Genomic DNA, 24,856 nt, shown 5'->3' on the forward strand with positions numbered 1-24,856 from the left:
TGAACTAGCAGCAATCAAATCTAGGTAGGTAGATAAAATCAAAGAAAAATGGATAATAGCGAATCATTAAAGCCAATCAAAGAATTCAACTTAAATTTTAATAAAACAAGGGTTTTAAACTTTTGCTCAGACATCTCAGATACCTGTCCTCGGAAGAATATTGCAAGACAAGTCATTCTGTATTTTCACGATGAAAAAAATGCGTATGTGTTCGTGAACGTAGAAATAAAGCTATTTAATATGCGGTGTAAGGAGTGTGTCAGAACCCTCCATTACATTGAGTATCGATAGCAATATAGCCAACTCAACGTCATTCTTTGCATTGTGTAAGTTTCTGCTATTCTCTATGGAAATAAATAAGCACTCAGATATCGATAGTAACAGTCTGAAGGCGAAACATGGGAGCGCGATTTAAGCATTGTTGTGAGATGAGGTCTATAAGCGAGAGTAAAATTTCAGTAGTGTTGGTCGAGAGCTCAGAGACAGAAGACGTGTCACGCGGCCCTCACGTGTGTGATGGCGGATCTTACCGCACTCAAGGCCTGATTTCATTTATATGCCCAGGAGAGATTCAGATGGCATAACTACCCTTGAAGATGAAATTCAAGGCAAAACTCGCAAGCATAGCGCAAAGCGAAATTGCAGGGTTAGGCTCGTGATTGGTAGTCCGAGTCTGCAATAATCCCATGTTTTGCTTGTCTGTTAAAGAAGCCTCCTCATCCTCCAAAGCTTCGGGCATGGATGTGTGTGATGTCCTTAGGTTAGTTTGGTTTAAGTAGTTCTAAGTTCTAGGGGACTAATGACCTCAGATGTTAAGTCCCATAGTGCTCAGAGCCATTTTTTTAACCATCCTCCAAGTAATAATTATTATTCTCCACATCTGATTCATAAATATGTTGTGGTTAATAAATGTTAATGTAACTTTGTAACTGAAATAATTTGTTAATTTGGCACTCAGCCATTATTGATACTTATAAGGTCATTGTCAGGCAATTCACCATGCAATCTGTGTCGCCTGGCCACCAAGAGCTGTTGCATAGCGATTTGATTCACCGATCCAGTTATATGGCTCCTTCCGTGTATAGCGATTTTACGACTATGACGTGTGGGGCCTGAAGGTGGCATCAATGTAATGCCGAAACTGGTAGCATATAAGAAGTTCATAACATACATTTCTAAAATACATTCAGCTGTTGGTAAATCAGCGCATCAAGAAATACATGCCAGCCGTTATCCCACAGTCCATAATGGATCAACAAGGATCATTAATACGATATTGGTTAAAAACAGCCTTGGTTGCAATTTTAGTTTTTTTTTCAACGACGCGTTTCTCCTTATTTAGGCATCTTCAGGTTATCTTTTCTAGATGGACGCGAGTGACACCAAGATTTACATAGCGCTCCTGTGAACGGGAACGCGGTGTGCAGATCTTGGTGTCACTCGCGTCCATCTAGAAAAGATAACCTGAGGATGCCTAAATAGGGCGAAACGCGTCGTTGAAAAATAAAAAACTAAAATTGCAACCAAGACTGTTTTTAACCAATACTGTTAAGCACTGGTTTGCTGTATGCCACATATGGACTGGAAGAAGATCAGTAATACGTGTCAAACTATTATTGGTCATGATGATTTATGACGTTTTCAAATAGACTTAATTTATGAAATCCCTTCTTACAAGTTCTTTGGTAGTTAACAGGACCCACGCAAACTCCTTTTTATTAAATTTATTCTTAGTAACAATACGCTTTAGCCGCTGTTGCTGCATGCTGTTGCGAATTGCTGTAAACTTGGAGAAAGGCAGTCATCTAAAGAAGTGAGTGCAAAGCTTAGGGCCAAAACAGAGATAACGACACACCACAAAATCTCATGTACTCTAATCCAGTAAATTTCGTTGCACAAGCCATATTCTGTATCACTTGCAAATTCTTATTCAAATACACAGTCAGATGGCTTAGGTATTCGTTGTTACAGGTTCATTTGTTCCTGTAATTTTTCATATTCAAATACGCAGTCAGATAGTGTACCCAAGTGTTAGTTTTAAGTTTTTCATGTGATGATCTTTTGAGGGCTTAAATGACAGTGAAACTAACGCTCATACAGCATGCAAACCAGTGTTATGCAGGTTAGAGTACGATTATTGATAGCTCAGGCTGCTTATCAGGTTGCTTATCCATTTTCCCAGATGAACATAGGCTTTAGTTATTGTAGATACTTTACAATGGATGTTCCAGTTTACGTTTGTTATAATTCAGGTAGTGGCGCAGGTATGTGTACAATTCAGTCCACGATATTCAATCTTCGAAAAGGGAATCATACCGTTAAGACAAGAGATCTGGTCCTGGAAATATCTCATTTTGGGTTGCTGACTTTTAGCGTAGAGGTAGTGACTTCGACTAGTAAACGTCCTGAATTCGGATTTGAACTCAGTTACCGCTTAAATTTTGAGTAAATACGATCAGCAATAGCGGTCTAAGACTTCTGAAATGTCACCCTGGTTCTATCAACGGCCTTGTCAAAAAGGGCGGAGGAGGGGACAGAGGTTCATGTCACTCTCTTGCCCTCTTAGGAAACTACCTACAAAAGGCGGAAAAATCAGCAATGATCAACGCATGAGGAAGTAGAATGGAAACCACTGGATTAAGGACACGTGACGTGTATCCATAGTACAAGTGGTCTGCAACTCTCCACTGGTGAAAGATTCCGGTTCAGTCCCTCTATTCGAATGTCTGGGGCGGGACCGCCAAATGGGAGGTGGCCGTGGGAAGAAGACCGAATAACCAACGAATGGATAACGTTCTACGAGTCGGGGTGTTGGATATAAGAAATTTGGGCCTGGTAAGGAAGATAGAAAATCTGAAATGGCTAAGCCTCAATCCAGATATAGTTGGGTCAGTAAAGCGAAATAGAAGAAAAGGATTTCTGGCCTTAGGGCAATATCAACAGCAGCGGAAAATGATATAACGGGAGTAGGATTCGTTATGAATAGGAAGGTCGGACAGGGAGTGAGCTACAGTGAATAGCTCAATGATAGAGTTGTACTCATCAAATTCGACAGTAAACCAACGCCGACAAGGATTGTTCAGGTATACAAGCCACGATTGCAGGCATAAGATAAAGAGATAGAAAAAGTATATGATGATATTGAACGGTTGATTCAGTATATAAAAGGAGATGAAAATCTAATAACCATGAGAGGTTGAAATGTGGTTATTGGGGAAGAATTGAAGAAAGAGATACGGAAGAATGTGGGCTTGGGAGTAGGAATGAGAGAGGAGATGGACTGAGTTCTGCAATAACAGCGAACACTCTGTTCAAGATTCAGAACACAAGGACGTACACTTGTCAAAGACACAGAGACACGGAAAGGTTCCAGCTGGATTACATCATGCTCAGACAGAGATTCCGAAATCAGATATTCGACTGTAAGGCATACGGCAGGTGCAGATATAAACTATGACCACAGTTTAGTAATAATAAGGAGTAGAATGAAGTTTAAGAGACTCGTCCGAAAATATCAACGTGAAGGATACCGAAGTACTGAGGAATGATAAGGGGCGTTCGAAGTTCGATAAGGAAGTGGATACTGTGATAAGGTATATCCCAGCAGGCTGTTAAATTGAAGAGGAGTAGACATCTATAAAAAATGTATTCACACATGTTGCAGAGACACACTTACGTACAAGGAAGGTAACTGCGAAGAAATCGTGGGTAAAAGAGGAAATACTTCAATTGATCGACAGACAGGCGAAATGCAAAAATTTTCAAGGAAAGGCAGGAATACGGCAATATAAATGCTTTAGGGATGAAATAAATAGGAAGTACAGTGCAGCCCAGGCGAAAACTGTGAAGAAATCGAAAAAGAAATGATCGTCGTTTAACATTTTAATGTTCGGATAATAAGTTTCCGTCTCTTTATCTAAGAATAGATGATCAATGCAGCTAGCCGCTATCTCTGTGTAATGTCTTGTCCGTATAGACGTGTATCCGTTGCCTTTAAGATCCCTTCACCTTCACACATACGCATATACAGGAAAGTAAGGCCCTCCCAGTTCTTGGCTGATCCGTGATAAGACAGGCGAAAAATTAGACTAATGGAGGATTATTAGTATTATCTCTACTTTCATTCGCTCTCTCTCTTTCTCTCCTTTATCTATGTATAGTTTTTAATATAAGATTTCATTACGTGTATAGTTGTAAAAAAATCAGCCAAATAGGATCTTTGGTGGAGTCCTTCGTCTTGGTAATCAGCGGCTGGCTTGCTGTAAGAGATCTTTACTTTTATTATTATGCCGGCCGCGGTGGCCGTGCGGTACTGGCGCTGCAGTCCGGAACCGCGGGACTGCTACGGTCGCAGGTTCGAATCCTGCCTCGGGCATGGATGTGTGTGATGTCCTTAGGTTAGTTAGGTTTAAGTAGTTCTAAGTTCTAGGGGACTTATGACCTAAGATGTTGAGTCCCATAGTGCTCAGAGCCATTTGAGCCATTTTTATTGTTATTGTTAAACACTGCAGTCAGTCGGGAGAATCAATCGTTTGGACAATTTTTTTTCCTTTTACGAAAGATTGCGAATTCCAGATGTGTATGAAGCCTTTTTGGACGATTTAACACAGACTCAGTGATTGCAGGCTCTCTTCAACACAGCTGAAACTTCCCCACTAATGACAGGACCAACGTGATCAACAAATGATTCAGAAAAAACTCATTCGTTCATTAACTCCAGAACAAAAAAGTCACAAACCTTATTTATGGAGGAAATCGTGTATTATATCCATCTCCATTACGTGTCCAGATCTCCGGTGATTCCACGCCTTAATTATTTTCCTTTTACAATCTCTTTCTCTTCAAAGCAAACCGCTAGCGGCACAAATGTTAATTGGCTCGCTTTTGCGAGAAGAAAAGCAGAATATGTATCTCTCAGAAACACGTCGATCCCTCAACAGATACTCCAGAAGCTGTCCCCGTTACCACTCTAACAACCATAGAGAATGCATATATGCATCTCTGTTATTTCAAAGAATAAACGCACTAGAAAATACTTTGGCGTCGACTAGCTGTCGCCGCATATATTACGAGAAAATCAGATCAGATAACTTTTCCAAAGTGAATGAATGTGGAGGGTTTGATTGAAAATGATTAATTGGTGCGTGGTAGAGGGTATTTGCTGTGGGGACATTACAGTCGGGAGGGCTTACTTAGCATGCTGAAAAATCATAACAACCTTCGGTGGAATTAAAAGTAAAGGTGCTAGCATTGAGAATGTAATGGGAATCTTACTGTTAATCACAGGTGAGAGAGCAGATACGTTGAAAGAGAATATTGAAGGCCTTTATGAAGGTAGGACTTACCTGATGACACGAGGGAATAAACTGCAGTCGATATTGATGACGTAGGGGATCCGGTATTACGGTCAGACTTAAAAGAGCTCTAGAAAATATGAAGTTACATAAAGCAGAAGGGACAGGTAAGATTCCACAGGAAATGCAGTCCGCCTCGATAGCTGAATGGTCAGCGTGGCAGACTGCCATTTTAAAGGGGCCCGGGTTCGATTCCCGGCTGGGTTGGGAATTTCACCGCCCAGGGACTGGGTGTTACGTTGTCTTCATCATCATTTCATCCCCATCCGGCGCGCAGGTCGCCCAATGTGGCATCGAATATAATAAGATCTGCACCAAGGCAGCCGGACCGCCGGCCGAAGTGGCCGTGCGGTTAAAGGCGCTGCAGTCTGGAACCGCAAGACCGCTACGGTCGCAGGTTCGAATCCTGCCTCGGGCATGGCTGTTTGTGATGTCCTTAGGTTAGTTGCGTTTAACTAGTTCTAAGTTCTAGGGGACTAATGACCTCAGCAGTTGAGTCCCATAGTGCTCAGAGCCATTTGAACCATTTAAAGCAGCCGGACCTGCCCCGTAAGGGGCCTCTCAGCCATTGTCGCCAAACGCTCATTTCCACTACCGGGAATGCCAAAACCATTGGAGTGAAATGGTAACAAAACGACTGTTGAATCTGGTAGACAGAATCTATGAGACTCTCAACGTACCATCGTATTTTTGGAAAAATATCATCCACTCGATTTTGAAGATAGCAATGGCAGATTAGTGCGTGAGCTATTGCACAATCAACTTAACAGCTCGCTCATCCCAGTTCCTGACAAGAATAATACACAGAAGACTGGAAAATAATATTCAGGCTCAGTCAGATGACGAGCAGCCTGGCTCAGCTTGTTCGGTTAGCCTCTGTAATAAAAAAACTGAGTGAACGGGTCAACGAACAGCCTCAACGGTTGTCATGAGACGTCCGTCCCGAACATGTACAACGAACAAAATAGAACAAAATGAGAACATAAAAAAGTGGTCAGCGCGACAGACTGTCAGTCCTAAGGGCCCGGGTTCGATTCCCGACTGGGTCGGAGATTTTCTCCTCTCAGGGACTGGGTGTTGTGTTGTCTTAATCATCATTTCATCCCCATCGATGCGCATCGATGACGCCGAAGTGGCGTCAAATGGAACGACTTGCACTCGGAGAACAGTCTACCTTATGGGAGGCCCTAGTCGCACGACATTTATTTAGCACTGAAATGCATCCGAAATTATCTATTGCATTCGTTGTTGGGATGTGACTACTGCTTTAACTACAATTGTTGAACAGTTTCATGAGCCTCTTGCAACTAACCTTACACAGGAAAACCTACTATGTTTTCATTTTCGTATCTTTATTTACAAATATTAATTAACATGTCCTATTAGAGTAGAATCAGTCCCGCTATTAGTGATTTCTGTGATACTGAATAGATTTGGGTGGAAGAGGACTGTCGATGACATACTGTAATCGGGATAGCTTCGATCTCTGTTCACAAAGAAGTGCTGTTTTGCAGACACATTAAAATCGAGGCACTAAGGCTCATGTATGAACTTGTGCAGTCGAGGAGTGGGGGAGCAGAGTTCCAGTCGTAGGAGGTCTACCACACGCGCCCCTTCTGACGTCACATGCGTGATGAAGGCTTCTTATATGTGCTGATGGCCTTGCTTACCGCCTACAGAATGTAGCCGTCATGTTTTCCGGACACAGAACTGTAAACAATGCCCCTGTAAGACGGTTGCGACAGCCTTCCGGCCAGTCTTGACACGGCTCGGAAGCTCTGCCGTCCTTAATGACAGCAACAGGTTGCTACATAAAGTTTCCATTAGACCGAACGGCGAACTGTTAAACTGTTGCTTTATCAGCCGTCGAGGCGGGTCACGTCGACGCAGCACGAAGGAATACACCACTTCCACCTGTTTCTGTGCCACGTGCTATACGTTGCCAGAGAAGACAGTGTTCTCACAAAACTTAGCTTTGTCTTCTAGTTCCACATCTTCAGAAAAACTCTTTCAGTCATCGTTAAGGTGACTCCTCAACTTGGGACTGGAACAGTATTTGTCACAATATACTTTCAACTACGAGCAATGAAAGACAGCATTCCAACAATGGAAGGACTGCACAAAATAAAACTACTGCTAGTTCTTAACTGCTATAGTTGACCGTTCCCTTACACACTTTGTCGTATGTAAGGATAAAACAACGAGGAATTGGATCCTCAAAAACCCTGTTTTGTTAAACAGAACCGCTACGCATACTATCGACACTGCTGACCTTCGGCTGGCGCATGATTCCTAATGCAAAGTAAAATATCTACATCATCCAGACAGAACGTTTCTCCTGCTATGTACTCATCGCTAAGCATCCTATTATTCAAAATTTCACTTTATACTTCGAGGAAAAACCACTGTCGACATCAAGTTAAGCTGGAAGAAGTGTTTACAGATTTCTTAAATGTCGTAGTACCCACGGTGTAACTGACTTACGTACGCTTTGATAGAGGCCGGATTGTAGGCTATCGCGATTTCGGTTTCTCATATCGCGACATTACTGCTGGCGTTGGTCGAGATCCAATGACTGTTAGCAGAATATGGAATCGGTGGGTTCAGGAGGGTAATACGGAACGCCGTGCTGGATCCCAAAGGCCTCGTATCACTAGCAGTGGAGATGACAGGCATCTTAAAACGCATGGCTGTGACGGATCGTGCAGCCACGTCTCGATCCCTGAGTCAACAGATGGGGACGTTTGCAAGACAGCAACCATCTGCACGAACAGTTCGACGACGTTTGCAGCAGCATGGACTATCAGCTCGGAGACCATGGCTGCTGTTACCTTTGACGCTGCATTACAGACCGGAGCGCCTGCGATGGTGTACTCAACGACGAACCTGGGTGCACGAATGGCAAAACGTCATTTTTTCGGATGAATCCAGGTTCTGTTGACAGCATCATGATGATCGCATCCGTGTTTGGCGACATCGCGGTAAACGCACATTGGAAGCGTGTATTCGTCATCGCCGTACTGGCGTGTCACCCAGCGTGATGGTATGGGGTGCCATTGGTCACACGTCTCGGTCACCTATTGTTCGCATTGACGGCACTTTGAACAGTCGACGTTACATTTCAGATGAGTTACGACCCGTGGCTCTACCCTTCATTCGATCCCTGCGAAACCCTATATTTCAGCAGGATAATGCACGACCACATGTTGTAGGTCCTGTACGGGCCTTTCTGGATACAGAAAATGTTCGACTGCTGCCCCGGCCAGCACATTCTCCAGATCTCTCACCAATTGAAAACGTCTGGTGAATGGTGGCCGAGCAACTGGCTCGTCACAATACGCCAGTCACCATGAACTGTGGTATCGTGTTGAAGCTGCATGGGCAGCTGTACCTGTACACGCCATCCAAGCAATGTTTGACTCAATGCCCAGCCGTATCATGGCCGTTATTACGGCCAGAGATGGTTGTTCTGGGCACTGATCTCTCAGGATCTATGCAGCCAAACGTGAAAATGTAATCGCATGTCAGTTCTAGTATAAAATGTTTGTCCAATGAATACCCGTTTATCATCTGCACTTCTTCTTGGTGTAGCAGTTTTAATGGCCATACTGTATTATGAAATGTGCTTAGTCCTAACAGCGCGACGATCAACGCACTCGCGTTCTCGCTCGCTGCTCGCCGACTCTTCCTGGTGCGGCAAGCGACATGGCCACCGCGATCTGCTGCGGACTGCGACACATCGGCTGACGTCTACAAATCTACGGTTCTCCTTCTAGAAGTGAAGTCTTCCGTCTATACCGAACCGCGATGAAGCGTCTCGTGCTCTCTCCCGAGAACTGTACAGAACTTAGTCCTCTACCGAGAATTGATATCACCGTTCTCTACTGAACTCTCACTTCGTTCTTTATTCCGCTGGTCTGGAGTTTCTAGGACACGAATGCCGCGCTTCTGCAAAGTACTAGCCAATCGTATATTTGTTAGCAAGTCAACAATTTCGCATTAGTGCTAAGTTTTTATAACATTAACCATTTGGAGCTTTTAAGGGGAGCCAGAACGATAAAAATTACAAAATTAAAGTTTTTTGTTTATTTTTCATTATAAAATTATTTGTAGTTTTCTGAATAAAAACATCAAGTTTCACCCTACTAAGTGAATTCTAAGTGTGGTTTTCATCGCTGCAAAGTTGACGCGCCGCGTGAACGGTTGTAGTGACTTAGTGTGTCACCTCTGACGGCGCCGCTCACTTGTGTAAAGCAGGGTATCTTTGCGGAATTAGACAGTGTTTTGTTTTCCAACGTTGTATGGCTCTATCTCTGTGACAAGTGACTGTTCACATCGGTAAACATAAACGCTATACCGTGTGGAGTTTGCTTTGTGTTGTTTAGCTGTTCTATTTTGCGTATTTGACGAATTTTGCTCGTACCTGTTTTACGTATTTAGTTTGTGGATATCAATATGCCCCGTTTCAGCACTCGAGTGTTTAAGAAAAGGCACAGTGAGTGGAAGAAGAAATCTTTCGTGGTTTCGAAGGAAGATGCTGCTCAGACTGCTTCACCGACTACTCCAAATGAATGTGAGAGAACTTCTTCCAGGAAGAAACTTTGTGACAGCAAAGAAAAATTTGAAAACTATAAAGCCGGCCGCGGTGGTCTAGCGGTTCTAGGCGCTCAGTCCAGAACCGCGCGACTGCTACAGTCGCAGGTTGGAATCCTGCCTCGGGCATGGATGTGTGTGATGTTCTTAGGTTAGTTAGGTTTAAGTAGTTCTAAGTTCTAGGGGACTGATGACCACAGATGTTAAGTCCCATAGTGCTCAGAGCCATTTGAACCAAAACTATGAAAGTGACAGTAATGATGTGAATGAAATAATTAACATTTCCTTGCTCTCTAATATTTTGAAACATAACGTATAATGCCAAGTTTGCAAAGAAAGAGGACTGGAATTGAAAAGAGGTGCAGGAAGAAGAGACAAAAGCCTACAACATGTAGAAAAAGGGAAGAAAAGACCAGCGAAAAGGAAACAAACACTGGTAAAAGAAGAGAATGCTGATAATCCATCATATGGGGCAGGAATGTATGAAAAAACTTTGGAAGCCATTTCCCATAACTTTAAAATTTTCATCTTTGAGGAACATTTTCTCAAAAAACAGAATATCAATGAAATTTATACACAATATTTTTTACTTCTTTTCCTTCATTTTTATAACAAATTGTGAAAAAAGTATTGTATAATTCAACCATTTGTTTAAAAAAATTATAAAAAAACCAATAAATATTTCTTAACGTGGCATTATAACTTTGTAGAGAAATATTCACTGAACATGTAGTCCAAATTTAAGAGCAATATGTTTAATGGTTTTAGAAAAAATGTTCCTTCTGTTTGCTAAAATTAAAATGGAGGAGATGCATCGTTCTGGCTCCCCTTAAACAATTCTGATTTTACGTAAAATGTATTACGTCAACGAACGATTGTGTATACAAAAAAATACATTCACGCTCAGAAAAAAGCAGAACACATTGAACGACTAGAGATAGAACGTTTATATTCACAGGACCTGTACGTTAGTATGTTCTGCGGTAGTGATTAGCATTTCAGTCACCTTAGGTCATCATGTGTCCTGTTGCCTAGTAGGAACAGGGTCCTCCATGAGCCCTGATAACTCATTCCATGCGTGATGGCATCGACGCGTATAAGACGCAAATGGCGTTCTGTTGTATAGCCTTCCATGCTGCGTTCGCCATGTTCTAAAGTTCATCTGTGATGCTTGGCATTGCGTCACAGCGCTGCACCCGTCGTTTCACCATATCCCACATATTTTCGATTTGCGACAAGTCTGGTGATCGGGCGGACCACGACAAGGCTGACATTCTGCGAGAACGAGAAGACACGTGTTCGTGCAGCAACATGTGGTTGCCGCCCGGTGTGGCCGTGCGGTCTTAGGCGCTTCAGTTTGGAACCGCGTGACCGCTACGGCCGCAGGTTCGAATCCTGCCTCGGGCATGGATGTGTGTTCTAGTATGATAAAAAACTTATTATTATTAGGTTAAATATATTTCAATTCTTTCAATTTAAATCTGTATTTCATACTAGAATGCCGTGTTCCCAGTTTGGTACAGCTTTGCCACAGGAGACACGAAAGCGGTCGAAGACGTCCGTCTTCTGGTCGGCTCCTGATCGTTGTCAGAAGGAGGCTAGTTTTTTGATTACGCAAAGACTTCTATTATTTGGAAAAGAACAACCCGGATTTCTTTACGTAATCAGTATGAATTTTATAATTACCTAAGGGACCTTTAACAATGAATAGTAAAAAAAATGCATTTGCAAATGAAATCATTAATAAATGGGGCAGCTATGAGTTGTATAGAAGACAAGGAGCGGCCTTCTGTCTACGACCAGGATGCTGCAGTATTCTCTGCTGTAGTAAAGGCTGTTTGACATTTATAAAAATAATATGGCACGGAGGATAAAAAAAGTATAAAGGAAAAGAACAGAATAAGAAGTCTGGTAAACACTAAATATATTCAAACAATTCTCACTAGCAAATTAGGGCTTATTTATAAACAATATAACTTACATAAGTACTTTTTTAACAGTATGGTGCGATCAGATTTCAGCCTGTCCTGTGCTGTCTCCTTGGTTCACGTTTTTGTCACAAATTACAGTCATTACTTTTCTCCTTTCGTTAAAGACAATTCTTGCACTGTTCAACACCTCCGATAACAATAACTTGCTGATTTACAGTTTCGAACATGAATTACTTTAATCTTATTAATTAATAATGTTGTCTACACGCTAGCAAGACCGCTCACTTTTTTAACTTAAAGTCGACCTCCTTTTCGTTTTCACATTACAAGCAGAAGTACATTAAAATCTGAAGATCTACAAAACCTTTTTACTGTCATCTTTTATTTAGATCGAAGCGGAACGACAGTTCAGCATCTGTTAAAATGTTTCTTTGACTGCGCAATCGATGTATTAGCGTCCGCGCTAGATGCGCATCTTTACAGTTATGTAAATTATACAAAACAAATGTCTTTCAAAGAATATGTCTCATCTTATAAGTTGATCATTTAATATACAGATAGGTGAATGCCTTTCCAAGGATACTCAAAGCTTTCATAGGACGGAAATACCAATAATATTACAGTGTGATGTCCTTAGGTTAGTTAGGTTTAAGTAGTTCTGAGTTCTGGGGGATTGATGACCACAGATGATAAGTCCCATAGTGCTCAGAGCCATTTGAGCCAACATGTGGTCGTGTATTGTCTGGCTGAAAAATGGCGTTAGGGGTGTCGTGCAGAAAGGGTATGGCTACAGGTAGCAGGATGTCGTTCGCATAGGTCCTACTGGTCACTGTGTCCTGGACACGCACCGACTGTGAATTGCGGTTGTACGCAATAGCACTCCACACCATAAGGCCTTGAGTTGGAGCTGTATGTCTTGTGCGAATGCGTTCACTGTGTTGCCACTCTCTGCGATAAACCAAAGTCCAGCCATCATTTTCAAACAGAATTTGTATTGGTCCGAAAACACTACTATCTCATGCCATTCCTATCCCCAGTGACCTCGTTCCATAGACCATTGTCATCTAGCACCTTTCTGCACATTTGTCAAAGAAAGAGAAGTGGACGACAAGCAAGTAACCCATGCTGTAATAAAGGGCTACGGACTGTCAACCCTGATAGTGTACGATGTGTTAACACTGTTCCAGTGTTGCGCCAGAGTTGAAGAGGACGCTGATATGTCCTACAATGCCATTCGTCGAAGTGTCCATCTTCTCGGGAGGTGGTCTGGGTGGTGCGACCTGACCCATCTCGTCGTGTTCTACGACCTTCCGTGAACTATTCCGCACATAACCGCTGCACTACCGAAACACTTCGTCCCACACGAGCAACGATTTCCCGGACGGAAGCATAGTATTCTCTGATGCCAGTAATGCTCGCTGTTTCAAACTCATTGATTTGACGGTACGGTTAGCGCATACGCCCACGAGGCATCCTCCACGTCTGTTCAAGTCACACTGATGCATTACTTTCGGTTTATAGCGACTACGAGAGCAGCAGACACATTTTGCGGGTAGGTGATGTTGAGCCGCGACATCGATTTTGTCCTTGAACCCACGGGCCAACATGGTTCAGATGCTAATCATTTCTGCAGAACATACTATTGTACATCAATAAGAACGTCCTATCTCTAGTCGTTCAAGGTGTTCTGTTTTCTGAACGTAAGTGTATTTACAAGAACAGTTTCTGCAAATATTTTCCATCCTCAGATGTGACTAATCTACTAAAAAGCTTCGTGCAAGTAAGTATAATTAGGCAATTTGAACATCAATGTTTTTTAACATTTCAACGAATACACATCAAATCGTCGTATGATAAAAGACTGAAATTATAGTATTCTCCTGTGTTATTAAATAAGGAATCGGAAGACAGGAGATAAGGGGGAAGGGGAAAAACATAAGCGAAGAGGGAGGATCACAACGTACTCAGAATCTACTTGTTTTCTGTGGTCAGTCAATGAAATTTGTATTAAAAGAACCATTGCCAAGAGAGCAAATTGTAAAATACAAAAATAAAAAAGTTAAAAAACAATAAGCAGATGAAAAAAATTTGTGCACGTCAACCACTGTCTTAAATTACTGCTAAACGTATAGACTTCACACACCTAATTTAGCGTTCAAAGAAAAATTTCTAAAAAGGTGTGCAGATAACAAACACATGTATATATTAAATGATTAACAGAACCATGATGAAATACGTTAAAAAAAGAAGAATGGAGGCCTGGGAAAATTTTAAAGGTTCTGAGAAAGGAAGACTGAGGCAGCTGGTATCGCACTTTTCAGACATTGTTATAAACAGGAATATATTCGTCATTTTTCTGTTCCGATAGGATCATTTTCCCGCTGGGCTGCATAATGCTCATATAAGGATTTGTGAATCAAATACGAACTGTAGAGAGGACCCAGATTTGAATTCAAATCATGAGTAGTAGTGACGAATATTAGCTTGGAATCAAATAGGACCAAGAGAAATAAATAAATTATTAAGTATAACAAATAAAAAAATCTTCAAGAAATTAAAAATAATATAATTAAAAACTTTTTAGTGGAAGAGAAGTGAAAACTTAACAAACACGGAAATAACTAAAATATGACAGGACGTCACTGATATAGCGAAAGCGAGGCGTGAGAGCCGTAGCTAATTCTAAAAATGCTTTAGATTATCACTCAGAAATGAAAATCGAATAATGTTAAGAAACAGATGCGAAACTAGCAGTATATTGTTTGGGAATTAAAATCACAGAAAATGTAAGCTGGATAAATCAGCATGAACGACGGAGATATATAAATCTGCAGTCATATATTCGTAAAATTTCAGAATGGTGCATAGATCAGCAACTTGCTTTAAACCTTCAGGAATGTAAAATCGTGTTCATAAAATGCAAAACCGCTGGATCCAATGATTATCGATAAATCTCAGATGGAATCAACATACAAATACCGGTGTGTAACAATATGTCAGGATATGAAATAAAAATCTTTAAATAAGCTAACTCACAGAATAAACGGGCGGGTGACTTCATTTCACTGATTTATTTTTTTATTTATTGTGTCAGAAGAAAACTAAAAAAAACCAATATTAGATACATTACTACATACATACATACATTATGGTTTATAAATTAAACTAGTCAAGAATGAAATAAATGATTAGACACAGATTGTGTTGTCAAACATAAGGTAATTTTAATCTATACAGTGGACTTCCAAAAATTTGCAACGTCCAGTGCACTTTGTGTAGCGTTTACGAGGTCCTCCATGGTGCACACAGTTGGAGGCAATGTGCATTGTAGTAGATGTGTTGATGTCTGCACGGCAGCTCCGCAGTCACACTGGAGAGAGTCCACCTGGAAGCCCCACCTCTCCAGATTACTCTTGGATCTTGTGACAGAAGAACGCAGGCGGTTGAGTGATTTCCATGTAGACCATTTCTCTGTGTGGCCTGGGGGGAGAACTTCTTGCGGGATCAGCCACTCCTCCAGATGCTGGCATCTGACCTGCCATCTCTTCTCCTGGTGTCAATGTGGAGTGTCAGCGAGTGGTTCTGTACTCTGAAGGAAGCTCTTTCTAGACACAAGTCTTTGCTGTGCCGGTTGGTGGCCATGTAGTGGGTGGGCTTCGGATGTTAATGCCTTCTTCATTTCACTCCGTGCTGCTGTATCTCTTCGGATGTCCGGGGGGGGAGGGGGAGGGGGCTATGCCGGATAAGCAGTACAGTTTTTCCACAGGTGTGGCTCTTAGACAACCCGTAGTGATACGACATGTCTCATTCATAGCAACATCAACTTTCTTCGTATGTGTAGATCTGCACCATACTGGGCAAGCGTACTCAGCTGCAGAGTAGCAGAGGGCTAATGCGGATGTGCGCACTGTGTCTGGCTGTGCTCCAGTCAGCTTCCTAACCACATTGTTCCTGGCAGCCACTTTATGCTTTGTTTTTAAGCAGTGTTCCTTATATGTAAGAGCACGGTCCAGAGTGACTACGAGGTATTTTGGAGTCTTGCAGTGTTCTAAAGAGGTTCCTTCCCAATCTATCTGCAAGGTTCTACTAGCCTGTCTGTTTCGGAGGTGGAAAGCACAGGTCTGGGTCTTAGAAGGATTTGGTTTCAATTGATTGTCCCTGTAATAGGCAGTTAATTCTTTCAGAGCATCAGTTAGCTTCCGCTCCACCCTCTCAAAGCAGTGATCTTGTGCTGTGATTGCTCGGTCATCTGCATATATGAAGCTTTGTGTTCCTTCTGGTAACGGCTGGTCATTAGTGTATATATTGAAGAGGGTGGGTGCCAGTAAACTGCCCTGTGGCAACCCATTTTTCTGCTGCCTCCATCTGCTTCTTTGTCCTTGATATTCCACAAAATATCTTCGGTTCTGCAGAAGATTTCTAATTAGACAGGTTAGTTTGTAGTCCTTGGTGAGGTTGTATAGCTTCAGCAACAAGAGTCTGTGGTTGACAGTGTCGTAGGCGGCTGAAAGATCTATAAACACCACTCCTGTTATCTGCCGCCTTTGGAAGCCGTCCTCTATATGCTGTGTCAAATTCAACACCTGTGCTGTGCAGCTCTTCCCTTGTCTGAATCCTGCCTGTTGAGGGATCAGTAATGGTTCTATCATATCTGTAATTCTTTGGAGGATCAACCTTTCCAATACCTTATAAAGGTGGCATAGGAGGGAGATTGGCCTATAGCTTTTGGGGTCATCCCGGTCTTTCCCTGTTTTATGTATAGCTATAATTTTTGCAGATTTTGGTATCTTGCCGCTCTTGACACAATTATTCATTAGCTCGAGTAGCCAGCACTTTGCGCCTGGACCAAAGTTCTTGATCTGTTCACTTCTTATGTCATCTACCCCTGCTGCTTTCCCGACATTGCACTTATTTAGAGCTGAGTCGAGCTCATTCAAACTGAATGGTCGAGACAGAGTGTTTCCAGGGTTCGTCTCCCGATTTTACTGGTATGGTCAAGTTTACCATATTTCAAAAGCTGGTGTGCGATCTGGTCTGCCTTCACATTTGTATGCGTATTGGGTTGGGAGGGATCATTGTTAAGGTGTCGTAACAATCTCCAGGCCTTTTGACTACTTCTACTCATCTCACATTCTGTCATCAGTTTAATCCACTGTTCTCTCTTCGCCTCAGAGATTGAGGAGAGAGTATTTTGCGCAGCCAGATAAGTCTCCTCGCTATAAGGGTTTTCTTCATATAGTCGATAGTATCCGTCCAGCAGAGCAGCTGTTTCAGGTGTCACACCCTCTTGGAATTGATGCCGGAGCAATGTTTGACAGTTTGAACAAAGCTGTCATACTCTTCAGGAAAGGTCGCACAGACTTAATCTCCTTGTCCAGCATCTTAGCAAATTTTTTCCAATCAGCTTTCTTGAAATTGTATCTCCGTTTGAAATTCACCTCCTGTGGCCTTATTGCTGGAAGAACTTGACACAGTAGTGGCCTGTGTTGCGTCTTTGGTATGGGCGAGCACACTGATTTGGAGCAAAGCTGTGTGATGTCTTCACTCACAAAGAGGAGGTCAGGGTTAAATCCACGTTGCCACCTGCCACTGTTGAAGGAAAGGGTTAGCTTGCTGTCATGTATAAGAGACAACTGGCAGGATTCAGCCCAGGAGAGGACTGCCTCCACATTTTCGTCATCTTCAGAGCGTCCCCACAAATGACTATGGCTGTTAAAGTCACCGATTACTACAGACGTCTTGCTGTTATGGAAGCTCCTGGGTGGTGTGAAGGAAAATGCGGCCGAAGGGGGCTTATACACAGAGGTAACCACGCAGTTACTCAGCTCCACTGAGATGACTTCGATGTTATTTTCTACGGTGCAGTGAGCACTGATTATCTGAAGCCCTGGTCTTACAAATATAGCACTTACATACTGGGAGTGCGGTGTTTCTGCAGCTAGTTTCATGCCCGGTATTTTTGGTCGTCTCTGTCGCTCATCTCTATGCGTCTCTTGTATACACAGGACGTCGCATTTTTTGTCACGGCATAGGTTGGATAACAGATGTTCTTTGGCTGATGATATGACTTCAATATTTATAGATATGATAGTTAAAGTTGGCTCTGATAAGGACCGTTTATTTAGTCGCATGTTTGTTTGCTTCTGGTGTGAGAGAATCAGCCGTCTAGGTATACCTAGACGCCCAGGGGTCGCCCGGATGTGTAAGGCTTAGTTGTCAGGACACACCCTTCGTGGAGGCTTCTCTCATGTCCCCCATTCCAATGATAGAGTAATGGGAAAAGGCAGTCACTCTACAAAGAAGAGCACTTATAAAATTCTTATGTGACCTGTCTTAGAATACTGAACAAAGTGGGACCGTTACAGATAGGATTAACGAGGGATGTTAACCCGGGGGAGTTCTAAAAACCTGAACTGGCAGACATCATTACACGAAAGCCCACGTACTAAGTTTCAAGAACCAGCTTTAAGTAAAGAATACATTTAAGAACCATCTATTTTCTTGAAAGTTAAATCCATGCATTCATGCAGCAAAGTCATACAATTTAAATGACATACAACAGATTACAGCTCTTTGTTTGATGCGATTTGGTTAACGCGTTATTTTATTGTTCTTCCAACATTCTGTCACAACCAGACGTCACTTCATAGACCACCGTTGTGTGGAAGTGATCAGAATTCTTTAAAGAATCGTATAAAGACCAAATTTTTTAGTCCGAACAGAATAAAATTTTCCGACGCCGAGCGGACGCAGCTGATAACGTCCATACTGCGGGAGTCCATGAATTGACCTGTGGCTGTGTGAAAGTGTGTAAAGAGGAAAGTGGAGGCAAAGTAAAAGAAGCTATAACATAGCAGAAACGCCACTCACAAGCAAAACAAAGCGTGAAATCAGCTTTAGCGGAACATCAGGAGAGCTGCAACCGACACACAGATAACAACAACATACGAGTGCTAGCAGAGGCTAGCAATATTTATAGAAAGAACGCCCGAAAAGTGTTCGAGATTTTAAGAACGTAAGTTCAATAGACGTCACGGCTATAGACTTCTCGGCTTTCCACCATCAAGGAAGTAAATACGCAGCTGCTGTGCATGAAGAGTACAGACAGCTACTACCCGACAATGATATTATTGCTCTTGGCCTCCCGTTGCTCTTATAGGGAACACTCGGTGACGTTACAGGAAACACGTACAGTCGTGACTAAGGAAAGCACACGGCATTGTGAATGGTTTTAAGATAGTTGTGCATATACTATCAAGTAATTCATCGTGTCCTGCTGAAACATTACGATTAAAACTCAAGACAAGCCGACCGAAGTGTGCACACTCCCAGGTGCAATAACGTTGTGGTCCACTAATACCAGGAAGCGATCTCTTGGGCACAACAATAATATTTTGATAAACCTCGCTTGTTCTACCTGTTTTGCTACCTTTTCAGTGATGGTGGCCCACCAATAGCAGCTGGAAAAATTTCACCCAAAAACGCCACAACTTCGGGACAAGAGCGGAAAAACTTCCTTCTATATATGAACTAGACTCTGGTCTTTGCAGTGTTCACTTACCCGGAAAGAAGGATGATCGGGATTTAAGGTCCCACCGGCATGGAAGTCATTAGAGACGGAGCAGAAGCTCGGAATCTTTCAACAATGGTAGAGGAAACCGAACGTGCCCTTTCAAAGGAAGCGGCATCTGGCTGGAGTGAATTAGGAAGTCACGGGAAACCTAAATCTGGAACGCCGGACGCAGATTAGAACCGTCGTTCTCCCGAATGTGAGTTCAGTGTGTCAACCACTAGGCCATCTTGTTTGCTTGCAGCAAACACTTCGAACACTTTGTCATACTTACATACAGAATTTACTCAAAGCTTCTCCGACTCCAGGTTCCCTACCTCAAATTGTTCAGTGGAGCATCCTCTCTGTCATGTTAAATGTTTGCACGCTCTTACGGAAACACCTTGTATACCCGGATAGACTGGGTAAACTGCGTTTCATCTTGGGAAAGGGGTGGAGGCGGGAAAGGGGGGCGGACGAATAGAAGACTGATAATCTTCGCTGTTTGGTCTGCTGATACACTTACTCACCATCACCAGTTAACTAATCACTGTATTGCTATGCTTTGTTGTTAGATTAAGGTAACACGTCTTAAGCCAAAACAATATGTTCCATAGTCTGAAGTTTCTCACAATGAGAAACGAGGAGGAACGATCTGTATGTACACTATTGGCCATTAAAATTGCTACCCCACGAAGATGACGCGCTACAGACGCGAAATTTAACCGACAGTAAGACGATGCTGTGATATGCAAATGATTAGCTTTTCAGAGCAATCACACAAGGTTGGCGCCGGTGGCGACACCTACAACATGCTGACATGAGGAAAGTTTCGAACCGATTTCTCAGACACAAACAGCAGTTGACCGGCGTTGTTATTACTCGTGTAAGGAGGAGAAATGCGTACCATCACGTTTCCGACTTTGATAGGTCGGATTGTAGCCTATCGCGATTGCGGTTTATCGTATCGCGACATTTGCTGCTCGCGTTGGTCGAGATCCAATGACTGTTAGCCGAATACGGAATTGGTGGGTTCAGGAGAGTAATACGGAATGCCGTGCAAGATCCCAACGGCCTCGTTTCACTAGCAGTCGAGATGACAGGCATCTTATCCGCATGGCTTTAGCGGATCGTGCAGCCACGACTCCATCTCTGAGTCAACAGATGGGGACGTTTGCCCATCTGTACGAACAGTTCGACGACGTTTGCAGCAGCATGGACTATCAGCTCGGAGACCATGGCTGCGGTTACCCTTGACGCTGCATCACAGACAGGAGCGCCTGCGATGGTGTACTCAACGACGAACCTGGGTGCACGAATGGCAAAACGTCATTCTTTCGGATGAATCCAGGTTCTGTTTACAGCATCATGGTGGCCGCATCCGTGTTTGGCGACATCGCGGTAAACCCACATTGGAAGCGTGTATTCGTCACCGCCATACTGGCGTACCACCCGGCGTAATGGTATGGGGTCCCATTGGTTACACGTCTCGGTCACCTCTTGTTCGCATTGACGGGACTTTGAACAGTGGACGTTACATTTCAGATGTGTTACGACCCGACGCTCTACCCTTCATTCGATCCCTGCGAAACCCTACATTTCAGCAGGATAATGCACGACCGCACGTTGCAGGTCCTGTACAGGCCTTTCTGGATACAGAAAGTGTTCGACTGCTGCCCTGGCCAGCACATTCTCCAGATCTCTCACCAACTGAAAACGTCTGGTCAATGGTGGCCGAGCAACTGGCTCGTCACAATACGCCAGTCACTGCTCTTGATGAACTGTGGTATCGTGTTGAAGCTGCATGGGCAACTGTACTTATACACGTCATCCAAGCTATGTTTGACTCAATGCCCAGGCGTATAAAGGCCGTTATTACGGCCAGAGGTGGTTGTTCTGGGTACTGATTTCTCAGGATCTATGCACCCAAACTGCGAGATAATGTAATCACATGTCAGTTCTAGTATAATATATTTGTCCAATGAATACCCGTTTATCACCTGCATTCCTTCTTGGTGTAGCAACTTTAATGGCCAGTAGTGTACTTTAAAGAAATTTTTATAGCCAAATTAATTTTTGTTGACCCGTTTCGACAGGTAAGATTGTCATCTTCAGATCTTCTAAAATGTTTTTAGTTGTACGTTACGTTCCAGTGTGCGTTCATTATTCATGCCATGTTAATGTTTTAGTGGAGGTTATACTAGAAGTTCCTCACGAGTTTTTAACGTTATTTTTGACAAACTTGTGTGGATTGTGCAGTAATCTCTCCATTAAAATAATAACATGACTTGTGTAACCAATACACAATGGAATATGACGTACAATCAAAAATGTTTTTGAAGATCTGTAAGTGACGGTCTTTTCCTGACGAAACTGATCAATAAGAAAATTGTTTTGAATGCGATATTGGCTAAAAACATAGAGTCTACCCTTTACGGCGCCGCGTCCTGTCATTTGCTGCCACGCAGACTTATCGATCGTGTCCTGTGGATAATCCAGCACGCCTAGGCGCAACGCCATACGTGGGGCTAACGACGTGGACAAGTACCCGGCGCCGACACTACTCATCAAAAACGGCAAGGCTCAGGTGTGCTGCCTGAGGAGATTTGGCGCCGCCAGGCACTGATAGATTGCGGCGGTGCGTTAAAGTGCAGCTAATGAAGCGTTAATTACAGGCTGCGAGCTGGGAGGCAGGGGCAGGGGCATTAGGTAATGCAGTGACAGCATGCATCATTCATCGCCCGGCACATTCCGTAATTAGACTTGGCCGCGCGCGGCTCAGCGCGGACGGCAGCGTTTGGTCGTCACGCTGCAGGATCAGCGGACGCTGACGCGCAAAGCCTCGCGCAGCACATGTCGTGACGTCAGGACCACGTAGTCACGGGTTAGGGCTCTCCTTCCTCTCGTCCAGTCACGGTAAACCAGGTCGAGAGAGACAATATCGAGTCTTCCAGCTGCCGTGACTGCAGCAGGCGTTGGCTTGAACGGCACCAGCTCTCCCATCCGCTGTAACATTTTAGGCCGCCGCTATAGAACAACAGTAGTTGAAGTGCTGCTGGTGATACCAGGCTTGCTACGTCTAGGCCACTGGTTCCCGACCTTTGTGAGTCCATTATCCCTGAGTATAAGTTGATATTAGGTAGAACCTACATACACACATCAGCACCTGAGGAGCTACCCTATGCTCAGATTGTCAGTGTCAATAAAATTCACCAACAGCCGTGTACTTTCAGATATTTTATTTTATTGTGAAGGCTACCAGTTTCGGCATTTCATTATGCCGTCTTCAGTCCCCATATGCATCTACCCAAACAAACGAACTTGTCGTATATTGCCATAAATCACTGGATATCGCGAATTCAGTCTTTATATAACTGCTTCATTCGAAGACATGCTATGGAAATGAGCGTTTGGCGTCATTGGCCGGGAGGCCCCTTGCGGGGCACGTTCAAATGGTTCAAATGGCTCTGAGCACTATGGGACTTAACTTCTGAGGTCATCAGTCCCCTAGAACTTATAACTACTTAAACCTAACTAACCTAAGGACATCACACACATCCGTGCCCGAGGTTCCGGACTGTAGCGCCTAGAACCGCTCGGCCACTCCGGCCGGCTGCGGGGCAGGTCCGGCCGCCTTGGTGCAGGTCTTATTACATTCGACGCCACACTAGACGACCTGCGCACCGGATGGGGATGAAATGATGATGAAGACAACACAACATCCAGTCCCTGAGCGGAGAAAATCCCAGGCCCCGCCGGGATTCGAACCCGGGCCCCTTAAGACGTCATTCCGTCACGCTGACCACTCAGCTGTCGGGGCGGATGAAGACATGCTATCAAGTATTTGTTATAAAATCGAATGAAGCAATTGTATAACGACTGAATTCACGATATCCAGTGATTTACAGCGCTATACGACAAGTTTGTTTATTTGGATAGATGCGTATGGGGCATGAAGATGGCGTAATGAAACGCCGAAACTGGTAGCCTTCTCAATAAAATAAAATAATATCTTAAAGTACACGGCTGTTGGTGAATTTTATTGATATTGACATTTACTTAACCAGCCAATGTCCCCTGGCTAGGATGGACCAGCAGAGAATGTATCTTCAGATTGGTTACAAGGGGGCAGAATGCGGTCAGTTCTAACTTCATCACATATTCTTTGTTAAGTCGTCTGATACGAATTTTCGGAAGTATGATCTCTGATCAACGTAATCAATAGAAAGGAAGGGCATCAAAACGGTTCAAATGGCTCTGAGCACTATGGAACTTAACATCTATGGTCATCAGTCCCCTAGAACTTAGAACTATTTAAACCTAACTAACCTAAGGACATCACACAACACCCAGTCATCAGGAAGGGCATCCATACGATAATTTGTATGCAGTGGGGACGGGTACTAGACATAGACTAAATTCAACAAGAATTTTCTTTTATTTTAAAATGATAGTGCTGGCCGCTTTGGAAGAGCGGTTCTAGGCGCTTCAGTCCGGAACCGCGCTGCAGCTACGGTCGCAGGCTCGAATCCTGCCTCGGGAATGGATGTGTGTGATGTCCTTAGGTTAGTTAGGTTTAAGTAGTTCTAAGTCTAGGGGACTGATGACCTCAGATTTTAAGTCGCATAGTGATTAGTGCCACTTGAATCAAAATGGGTGTTTTATTGTACCAAGATCTAATGGGTTAATGAGAAAATTGGTACTGTTTATTTCTAACAAATTTTAAACAGTTCTCAATTCATTACAAGTGCCAACTACAGCTGCTCCTCAGGAAAGCAATCAAATTATCCGCACTGAAGGTAGAAAGTCGTCATAAGGGGGTCATCAAAGCGTTTCTTTTGAGAGCGTTGCTGCAGCGTATACGCAACGCAGCGCACGACTCCGATGCGGGTAAATAAGCGCCGATATGGAGGCAAGGGATTAGTGCGGTATTCGCGTCTTTCCGACGTGCTGCCGGTAAATGTGGGAACGTGAACTACGGCGACGTATTTACCAAACGCATCCAAAGAGAACCAACGCGTTACTGTTGTTTTCTTGGTTGACGAACTACAAACAGCAGTGAACAGAGAACGAAGAATGTATATGCTGCAGCATTGCGCAACGACAAAAGGTGTTGCTGCTTCGTGATAGCACACGTCCCCATGACGCAAATATCGTAACGCAGACGTTGCGAAATCTCTTAATGCGAGTCATTCGACCACTCGCCCTATAGTCCTGTTATCTCTCCATACGATTGTCACGCTAATGGTCCCTTAAAAAAGGCCGATGGATATCGGACGACTATGTTTATCAAACAGTTACGTACTTCATCAGGCAGCAGGACACTGTGTTTTACCAAACGGGTATCTACATCTACATCTACACTCATGCTCATAAATTAAGGATAATTGCAGAATGTGGTGCGACACAACGTGGCACTACACAAAACT

The sequence above is a fragment of the Schistocerca nitens genome, chromosome 5 (assembly GCF_023898315.1).
Source record: "Schistocerca nitens isolate TAMUIC-IGC-003100 chromosome 5, iqSchNite1.1, whole genome shotgun sequence".
NCBI classification, from domain to species: domain Eukaryota; kingdom Metazoa; phylum Arthropoda; class Insecta; order Orthoptera; family Acrididae; genus Schistocerca; species Schistocerca nitens.